The following is a 10,466-nucleotide window of genomic DNA, read 5'->3' as shown; positions in this document are numbered from 1 at the left end:
ACACACCTCAAATAATTCTCTCTCCAACTTAGAGAAAAAGATGGAGTGGGGGACCATGACAAGGGTTTTACAGAAGTTCATATAGATTACATCAGTAGTTCTTATCAGTAGTCCCCTGATGAAGTTCATCATTTAAGGCCATTAGGTTGGTCAGGCAGGACCCTTTGTGAAGCCATGCTGACTGTCTCAAATCGCCTTTCTCTCCTCCATGTGCCATAGTAGCAAGCATCTTGAGCTGTTACGGTGCCATGCAGCTGAATTTGTCAAGATCATGGAGTAGTTCTCATTTAGTTTTCCAGAGCATTATATTTTCTCAGACAGGAGAGAAACTGAGGATAAAGGAGATAGCCTAATTTATGTACTCCAAAGCAAATGTATCCACTTGCTGAACCAAATGCAAGGGATTTGGTGCATGCAGTACCTCACAGCACACTTTCCTGCTGTACCATGTCTTCATCACAGCAATGGATATAAGGTCACAGAGTTAGGGATTCTGTGGTCAGAGCATTTCTGTACATGTGGCTCATGTTATTTGTTTCCATGGGTGTGGGGGACATTGTTTGTTAACCATTTCTGGCCTTTTCATTTCAGAGACAGATGGTCAGGTTTCTGCCCTCTTCTAACAAAATACTCATTAGGTGTATTAGGGAAATTAGGGCAAATCTGAAGGGTTGCAAACAAATAAGAAGGCTCAGCCGGGTTTTGTGACTTTACCTCCCTATCCTTGCTGCCAGCCCATGGATGCAGAGGTGACAGCCCTCTAGACTAGTGTGAGACTGGCTGTTGTGGACAACAGGCTGACAGCAGTAGAGAGGCTTAGTTAATGCAGCAGAGCATGTCTGGTGGGCAAGTTAACTTTAAGTAAATAAACCAGTTAATGGCAGAGCTGTTTTCTCAGAATGGGCTCACTTTGCACCAGTGGCTGGAGTAGAAAAAGGCCTGAGATCAGCATTGTTTCACCTGTCTGTTTCACATACTTTTCTTTTTCTTTTCTTTTTTTTTTTCGTGTAAAGGCTGATTTTCTTATCTGAGAGCAACCTAAGTATGCCCAAAGCAACTCAGCAACTGCTGAATATAAAGCCAGAACTGTCAGAAAATGCAGAGCAGAGGTATTTTTGTGGGTTGAAATAAAGGATGGGAGAGCCACATTTGGATTTAAAAAAAAAAGAATTAACCTTGAACCTCTCTCCAAAGTCTGATTTAAACATGAATCTCATTTGAATTAAAAAAAAAAAAAAGGCTAAAAGTATAATTCACTGAGCTCTTTTATGCAGTGTCTGCAGTTCCTGATTTGGGGAAGCGATGAGAAAAGACAGCCAGAGTTCAAGACAGTGGTGCTGACTACAAACTTCACCTGCACAGGAGGCAGAAGCAGAGATCATTAACTTTTCCCCAGGTTTGTGCCTTGTCCCCTGACTGGTGTGCGAGATTGATCGTCAGGTGGTTTATTACCTGCTCGAAAGAGCTGACAGAGATTATTCTTTGCAGTAGCACCAGAGACAGGCTCCTTACATGTAGGTTTAGGTGAGCCAACATATTTTTTTAGTATTTTGTGAGGCCATGGTGAGGAATAATATTTGCTGTTAATCCCTGGTTTGGATAAGAGCATTGCAGGATGAATCTTCATTGCCAAGGGAGTGTTGCGTGGTGGAAGAAGCAGATGATGAAGGGACGGAGGACTAACAAGGCGAAATGGGATATGGTTCAGTCTGAATAGATGGCCAAACAAAGAAAAGTGCAGTAAACTGATTGCAAGTCAGAACACATAAATGAATCCAGCTTCAAGGTAGGAATTTACAAAAATCTACTATTACCCTTTACATTTTCATCAGTCCATTTTCCTGATGCTTGAAATACTTTTTTTTCACTACTACCTACTCCCACCACCTTCAAATACCTAGAGAAGGGGTAAGAGAGGAATCAGTTTTGCAGTGAGCTCAGAGCACATCTAGAATATATTAAAAAGCACAAGCTGAAGTATATTTCCCATGATCAGTGATTATCCCTTGGAGAGAAGCTGCAGCTCTGCTCAAGTCTCTGCCCATGGTTTGAGGTGGAGAGATCAACTTGGATGCTTGGTCAGCAGGGTTGGGTGGAATCTCAGATAGGAGAAGGAACTTAATTTTATTTTGAAGTACTGCAGTAGCAAAGCCCTAGAGAAGTTTTTTGTTTCATGTGCTTGGGTTTGGTTCTTTTTCCTGTTTAATCAAAAGCCCAGTTTGCCTCATTGGTTTTGATGGAAAATTTTCACATAGGTCTTTGTTGTAAGATACCAACACGTCAGAATTATCCCTTTATCTCAGCAGATGTGCTTTCCAGAAGGGGAACATCTCAGATGATAAAAAACACAGCAGCTCTGCTGCCTCGACTCAGAGAAGATTTTTATGGTAGAGAATTTGTCTAAACAGACTCTTCATTAAAACTGAAATGCTTTGTGGACAGGTTTTGGATATGTTCAAGTTTTAACTGCTAATTTTTTGCTGCAGTTATGTGCAGTGCTTCACTGTGCTTTCTGTAGTGACAGTATGTGTAGTGGTACAAGATCAAGTCTTTGCTTTGCCCTTTACTTAAACTAGTCTGTCCAGAAATGATTCAGATGAAGACAAGTCATGATATGAAAGAGGCTGCCAATGTATTACATTGTTTGCATCTCACATCTGGAATTGGAAAGCAGTGTTTGACCTAGAAAAAGAAGGTTTGGCCCAATTCCAATCAAGCAAAATCTTTTGTGAGGCTGGTTCTTCCCTCCTGAGGAAAAGAGAAGGCTAGAAAGCCACCCCAGAACACCTGTGTAATTCTCCCACCAACCACAGTGGGAGAACCTTGCCAACACCAAAACCTTGTAAAAAAAAAATAAGTCTTAAAATATAAAAGCAAAGCTTTCAAGTGGTGTGAAAATGTGTAAGCTGGCATATTTAAGAGAAAAAACAAACAAACAAACAAACAAAAATGCTAAAACCAACAAGGTGTGGGAGAGGACCCTTTGCCAGGACCCCATGCAGTGTGTGGTGTGCAAGCTGGCTGCCAGGCCCAGATTTCCCTAAGGGTTGCTCTGTGCCGTGCCATGGAGCCTGATGCAGAGGCAGCTGTGGCAGTGCCAATCTAGGAAGATTAATGGCATCGTGCTTCAGCCTGGCAAGACACTTTCCCTTGGATTACCTGAGCAGCATGGTCACATCAATGGTGTGCCATACTGCAGTTAATAAGCTTGGGCTCCCAGCAGGGCTAAGCAACAGGGCCCAGCACGGTGCTGTCACGCCTGTTCCTGCATTCGGTCCAAGAGGTGAGTCTGCATTTAATATAGTGCTCCCTGGCATTCTAGATGTGCCATAAGTTCCAGCCTAGTGATGCAGCCACTGGACCATGCAGTTTCTCCTACTAATGGTGTTGAGATGAAATGTCCTTAAAATATATTTAACTTCCCCTCCTGTCTGCTAAAACTACCTGGCATTGTGTTCAGGACCAGAGTTCAAACTGTTCCTAAAGGAAAAGTGAGTATTTTTAAAGAAAGTCTTTCAATCTACCTGCTGGCAGGATTTAAGTTCATTTAAAATCAGTTTTTGGTTTTCTGATCCGCCAGGTTGGGCTGGCTGAATGTGGTGAATCTTCACCCTTCAAAATGTTCAGTTGCTACAGATGGTACCTACTAGATTTGCAGCATAAGAGTTTTCTTTTGAGGTACTTATGACCATTTTACCCAATTTTCATCCATGAAGGGTTACATTTGGGTATGTCTGCAAGTGCATCAGCCTGCAGGCTCAGGGAGATGTCTGCCTGGTGTGTATCCTTGTAATCCTCACTATTCAGGTGGTACTGGGAGCAGTGGCACTTCCCTGGGAAACAACAGATGCGATTTGCAACGTGTTTGTTTCTCACCTGTTGTCTTCTAGAGAAACTCAGATGCCACAAAAGAAAAATGTATATACAGCAATGGCTCTTCAGGAAGGATATCTGGCTTTTTAGATCACATCCAGCAAGGATAAAATACTTGTGAGCAGTGAGACAGCCTTTTGCAATGGGATATGACATATTGGTAAAAATCAGCTTCCTGGGAGGCAGTGGAAACACAATTGCTCTTCTTTTTCCCCAACCATGTTCTCCTAGCTCTGCTCTCTGCTGATGAACTCCCGCCTATGCAAAGGAGATTGAAAAGGGGATTTACTTTGATTAGACCAAAGCCTTTCCTCATATTTTCAGTCATAAGTGTGGCAGCTTTAATAAGCAGGAAAAGAAGATAAATATGAGTCAGACTGACAAGAAACTCAATTGGAAAAGAGTAGACACTTCTGTTGGAAGCCATGCTCTGAGTTCCATCTCTTTCTAGCAGAGTTTGATAATCTGCTCAGTCCAAGAAAGGTAACTTTCTGTAAATCTCTGACAAATACCAACTGAAGGATTTCAAAGGGATAAAATTAAAGCTTTAATTGCTGGGATAGAATTGAATTTATATTCCAACCTGTTAAGGCTGGAAGAATTTCCCATCAGATTTTCTCTTTCTGTGACCTGTTGGTTCACAGCCTTCAGTGATCTGCTACCAATCCCGAACTAAAAGTAAGAGAGGTTTTGAGCTGCTCTTTTTAATACAGGGGCTTTATAGGTTGTAAACAGGTAGGGAAGGAGCCAAGCAGAGTTTGTTCTACAGTTTATCCAATAGAAGCTGTTGATTCATCACTTATTTAGGAATATCACTTATGCCTGTCAACTTGTTACACTCCTATGAAGAATTCAAACTAAGAGCAGAAAACATATGCAACAGATATGACAGACAGGTTAAGGAAGGTGATTCTGCCCTTCTAATTCATTCTTATGAGACCACATTGGCAATACTGCATCCTGCTCTGGGTCCCCAAGCCCGAGAATGACAATGACCTGTTACAACAAGTGCAGAGGAGAACCGCAAAAATGATCAGGGGGCTGGAGCACATCCCCTGTGAGGACAGGAGAGTTGGGGTTGTTTAGCCTAGAGAGGGCTCTGGGGAGACCCTACAGCAGCATTATAGTACTTAGAGGAGGTCTGCAGGAAAGCTGGGAAGAGCTGCTTAGTCAGGGATTGCAGTGGTTAAGGGGTAGTGTTTTTAAACTGAAAAAGGGTAGATTTAGATTGGATATCAGGAAGAAATTCTTCACTGTAAAAGTGGTAAGATACTGGGACAGGTTGTCCATAGAAGTTGTGAATGCCCCATTTCTGGAAGTGTTCAAGGCCAGGTTGGATAGGGCCTTGAGAAACCTGGTCACGCGGATGGTGTCCCTTCCCATGGCAGGGTGTTGGAAATAGGTGATCTTTAAGATCCCTTCCAACCCAAGCTGTTCTGTCATTCTTTGATCATTTTCCTTTGCATTCACTTGGACGGGTAACAAGCAGTTCCAGCAAAGTCCTGTTGGCTGTCCAAAGCATTTAGAATTCAGATCAAAGAAGTAGAGAAGGGATGTTTGGAAAGAGCATCTGTTTGAGCAAAGAGGCAAAGGTGTGGCTTTTATGAGGGTGAATGGCAAGGACAATCTTGTTACCTGAGGCCAGCCAGTGGTGGAGTCTATAGTAAGAATCAGTCTAGACTCTCTGGAACTCTCTGCTATCCAGAAACAGATAGCATGCAGTACCCAGAGTTTATATTTGTATATATGATCCTCATATATTATTATGGAATGTGTGAACAAGTTTTGTTAAGATACAAAAGAGAGCATGAAAATGGGTTTTAGTACCTTTTCCCAAAACCAAAATTGTGCTTGCTATTCATCTTGACCCTTCCATGCTGGACTTATGAGTATGTCTATCTCTGCTGTACATCAAGTGCTGTATGTGAAAGGATGCATCCGTCCTGGCAGCTATCATACAGATACTACATGCTATGTGGAGAGAAGGGCCAAGAAGTGTAAGTTGCAGAGACCTTAGAACTTGTAGAAGTCTCCAGAAAATACACTGCAGTGTCCTAGATGTGTTTCTCTGTTGTATTTACTTTTGAGTATAGTAGAAGGGCCAAGAGGGAGTTTACCTCTGGTGGAAAAGACTACTGTCAAGGCTTTTTGAGATGAGAGTACAGGAAAGTCTGGTCTATTTCTAACAGGATTTTTATAGGATTTATATTCTTAACCCCAGGAATCTATGCGCTGCTTTATCTTTCTGATGAGAGTCCCTCAGTTTTGGATCATGTGTTCCACAGACAGCTTTTCTTCTGAGTTAAACCTCCTAAGTATTTAATCTTGAGACAAGATTGTTTGTTAAGTTCCAGTAAGGCTCAGTGCAGAATTGTCTTGTTGAATGATATTTCTTTATCTGTAACAATACTAACTGAGAGAGGAAACCACTGTGGGGACTAGAATTTGGTGAAATTATCTCTGCAGCTGACCAAAGTATGACAAAAGACAGTGTTTTAAACGAAATAATAAAAGTTGCTTGTGCCTTTTTTCCTCTAAGTGAAGGAAGAAACACTGTGGTGTGACTGAGGACTTACCCTCCATCCTCTTTGAAAACTGGTGAGATATAAGAACTGCTTACTTGCTACGCTAGCTGTGGGAATCTTCTATGGCCATTTCACACTCTTGAACTCTAAAGAAGAGATGCCATTTTGTGACCACAAAACTGCAGTTACAGCATGAAAATACAGTAGTTTTTGGTTCTGTAAGAAAATAAAATTATGGTGGCAATGAATCCAGCAGATGGGAAAACAACTCCCATATTCTCCTTTAGGAAAAGTAGAAGAAGATATATTTATTCTGAATCAATGAGCTTGAGCATTTAGTCAGGTTTTAAGAGAAATGGTAAGACCAGACGCTGTGTCTCTTATCATTTTTTTGAAGATGGGTTTTTTGCAAATAGCTAGTCCACTCCCCCATGATAGGTAGATAGATGGATAGAAAGAAAATCATTGAGGAAAATATGTTCTGCCACAGTAACATATAATTACGCGACAAAAAATATATCAGTCTGTGCTGCAGGCAAGACATGTCTCATTAGTGTTTGGTGGACTTGATCACAAATAACATGTTTCAAAACTGTGAACTCCTTCTAATCCTTTTTCTATATACTCACAGTCATGTTCAAAATTAGCAGATCCCTGGAAATAGACTTCATCTGTCCAGCCCTGTTTCTAATAATTTGCTTGTGTAATTAAAGGAACATGTCCTTCTGCAGCTGCACTTTCAGGGACTAAAAGCAGACAGCCTGTTCTCAGGAAGAAACCAATCATTTTTAACCAATTTAATGATACCAAATTGTCCTGTGTGTGGTGAATTATGATAACTGGCTTATAGTGCACTTTTCAAAGATCAGTTCTGGCCATACTAGGTACTCCTGAGGTGTACGGGCCAGAAATCCAACCCAAGAGATCCCATCTAAGAACCAATGTTTTCCTCCACTGCTTGAAACTGAATGCAACAAAACCATTAACAACAGCAGGTTCACTTAGGGCTGTGGATTTGTGCCTTCATGTTGATACATTGCAAAACATGCATGAAAAAATGAGCAATCTGCAGATGAGGGTGCAATCTCACTTTTTTCAGCAGTATTGCTGAAATACATGCAAGCTTCCATTGTTTAGTCCCTCTCTGAGTTCCCAGCTGTTAGGGCAGTAGAGAGGAAACAGAGTTTTTTTTTCCTGATATCTACAGATTTTTTGAGATACAATTGTTTTTAATCCTATTATTTTTAGTAGAGTCAATGCATATTGATGGAGTTCTTATTGTTTCTATTTTCTTGAAAGACTAGTGTATGAATTTTGACATGCCATATACTCAGTGACAGACAATAATAAAGCATACTACTTTGACCTTTTCAGTTGCCTGAACTTTAATTTACTGGCTATTCTCATTCCTTATTTTTATGGCCCCTCAGTATAACTGGCAAGGAGAAAATAGACTGGTCAGCTAGTTCAGATGCAGATTATTTAAAAGGATAAAGACTGGCTTTACCATTCTGTTAAGACTTTATGGTGGTTTGTGTGTGTTATAGGTCATTAAAGTGGTGATAGCCTGTTCTTAGCTATAGAAACACATTTGTAGCTGTGGGTGCAATTTGGATTAAGTTTTGCGGGAATTAATAGATTTTCTTTAAGTTTTGTGGTTGGGTCTGTGATTTGTTTAAAAATGGCTGTATTGGTGCTTGCCTGACCACTGCTCTTACTCAAAACTGCTGGAAACTATTGGAAAATTGGGGAAAATATTCCCATCACTGCTTTCCTCCTTACCAGTTCGATTCACAAGAGCTAACCCTGCTGAAGGCTGTGGCAGATTTCCTCCACCACATGGTCATGAAGATAGTGACTTGTCTGACTAATGCAGAGAGGTGAAAAGGGGTAACAGCTGCCTGAGATCTTTCTCTATGCACTTGAGAAATACAAGCCACAGTGGGAACTGCACTTGAGACACTTGCTGTGTTTGGTTGTTATCAGCACACCACAAAAGATTCTGATCATCCTTCAGTTTGGTGAAAGCCTAGAGGAAATTTTCACAGTGAGAATGGTAAAATGAGGACAAAATGCTCCATTAAAAGACTTGTTTGTGTAGGGATGTCTGAGAATGGGAAATAGTGACAGCATAGCCTAGATTTTTGAGACAGAGCTTTGCGTGTAATAGGAAAGTTTCAGTTTTCTGGTGGCTCTGAAAAGTTCTCAGTGGGAATCTATACATTAAAAAGAACAGGAGTGATGAGAAGGTAAAAAAAAAAAATGCAACAGCTTTCATCATTTTACTTTTCATTTGTTTTTCATCTAATCATTTTGATTTAAGGCTTACTGTTTTTTAATTTTTATGTCTTTGTAGAGTTGCAATAAAAAAATACAACTAGGAGAATGAAGAAGGATAGCCAAAGCTTGATTACATTCTGTTGCTCATTGCATAGTTTTGCGGATTGTTTGTTTGTTTGTTTTTGTTTGTTTGTTTGGTTTGTTTTTCATTTATTGTTTATTTGCAGATTGTTAATGCGGAAGGGACTTGGGATGGTTTTCTAAACTGGGCAGCATGTATTGAATTTTACCCACCAAATCCTGGTCCAAGTCTAACCACCTGAGGCTGAACTAACTCAAAGTTCTTAAAGTAATATTCAGTCTTGATTTTGAACATTTAAGGATTTATAAAGATCTATAAATCTTTAAAATTTAGGGAGATAGAGACTGCCATCCTCCAGATATTCTCAGAGAAAATCCCCCAAGACCTCTGGCTAATTTTCTGCCAGTTAGAAACTCTGATTAAAGAAAAAGCAAATGGAAACACTCCTCTCTCTTTTTCATTATTCTGAGTTCAATTTACAGCCTGCAGAGGTAGGAATGATGTGTCTGATAGGCTGAAGAATTTTAGAAGCACTGGAAACGCTCTCTCTACTTGGATAAATTAAGGCAGTGGTGAACTACCAACCTTTCACCTTTGTTTGTAGAAAGTGATGAAGAAACCAAGAGGAAATCCTGCCTCAGGAATCCACAGAGCCTAGAATTGCTTGACCATGCTCCCAGAGTGGTATGGCTCAGGCATCACTGTCTGGTGGGTGTTGACTGCAGAGACATCACTCAGCTCCAAGAAAATCAATGGGATTCACTGTGGACTAAAGCATTACAAGCAAGGTAAAAATGTCAGAAAGAACGGGTGCAGTTATTTGGTGGAGCTGGCTGAAAATTTCCTATCCTAGTGCTTTTCTGCTGAAAACCGATTTTCATGAAAGCCTTTGGTTTCCTCAAGCTAAAGTTGTGCAGAATTTGAATGTGTTGTTTTCATTTGGGCTTTGAAACATTTTGATTTTGTTTGGGGCAAGGCAAAATGAAGGACTGAGTTAAAAGTCAAAGCTCAGCAAAAAAATTGAATAAGTTCAAGCACGAGGCATCTTTCTACAGAAAGAGATAAATCTGACTTGCAGTTATGTTTTTTTAACTTTTTTATGAGCCAGTTCTAACTTCCTTAAAATATATCAGCATTGTGTGGGCATTCTCTAAAAAACTGGGCCAAATAAAATTAAAGAGAATTCAGACTATGAGTTGCTTTTCAAATTTTTGATGCTATAGAAAGAGGGAGCTCAGACTATGGTTTTACAGGTATAGACATTTGTCTGAGTTTTCTCCAGCAACAAATTAGCTCAATGATTCTACAGTCGTGGGAATAAATTCCCAGCTGATACGAATCAAAGCACCTCTACTGCTAATAACCAAATTTATGTCTGGAATAAAAAGACACAGCTCTCTTCATGAAGCGAGGTGGACCACATCTGCAGAGGTGTAAACTTTAATTCATGAAGTTACTGTATGCAGATCAGTGGCAGCTTTGACCTATTTGAGGTTTTATTGAACAGTCTGAACCATTGTTGAGTTCTCAGTACAGAGTTCAGCAACTGAGAAGCTTTGAGCAGGGCGGCTTGGTCAGACATTTCTAAAATTAGTCCTTGGAGGTGTTTGCTCAGTTAATGTTGTTCTCTGTAGAAGAGCTGAAAAGGGAAGAGATTGGAAGTGCTTGCTGATCATGCAAATTACGGTCTAAATTAGTATAAGGAT

This window comes from Empidonax traillii, unplaced genomic scaffold, assembly GCF_003031625.1.
Source record: "Empidonax traillii isolate 1590-97213 ecotype Southwest subspecies unplaced genomic scaffold, ASM303162v1 scaffold710:size329689, whole genome shotgun sequence".
Taxonomy (NCBI): domain Eukaryota; kingdom Metazoa; phylum Chordata; class Aves; order Passeriformes; family Tyrannidae; genus Empidonax; species Empidonax traillii.
The sequence above is the reverse complement of the archived record's forward strand: the minus strand, read 5'-3'. Positions refer to the sequence as shown.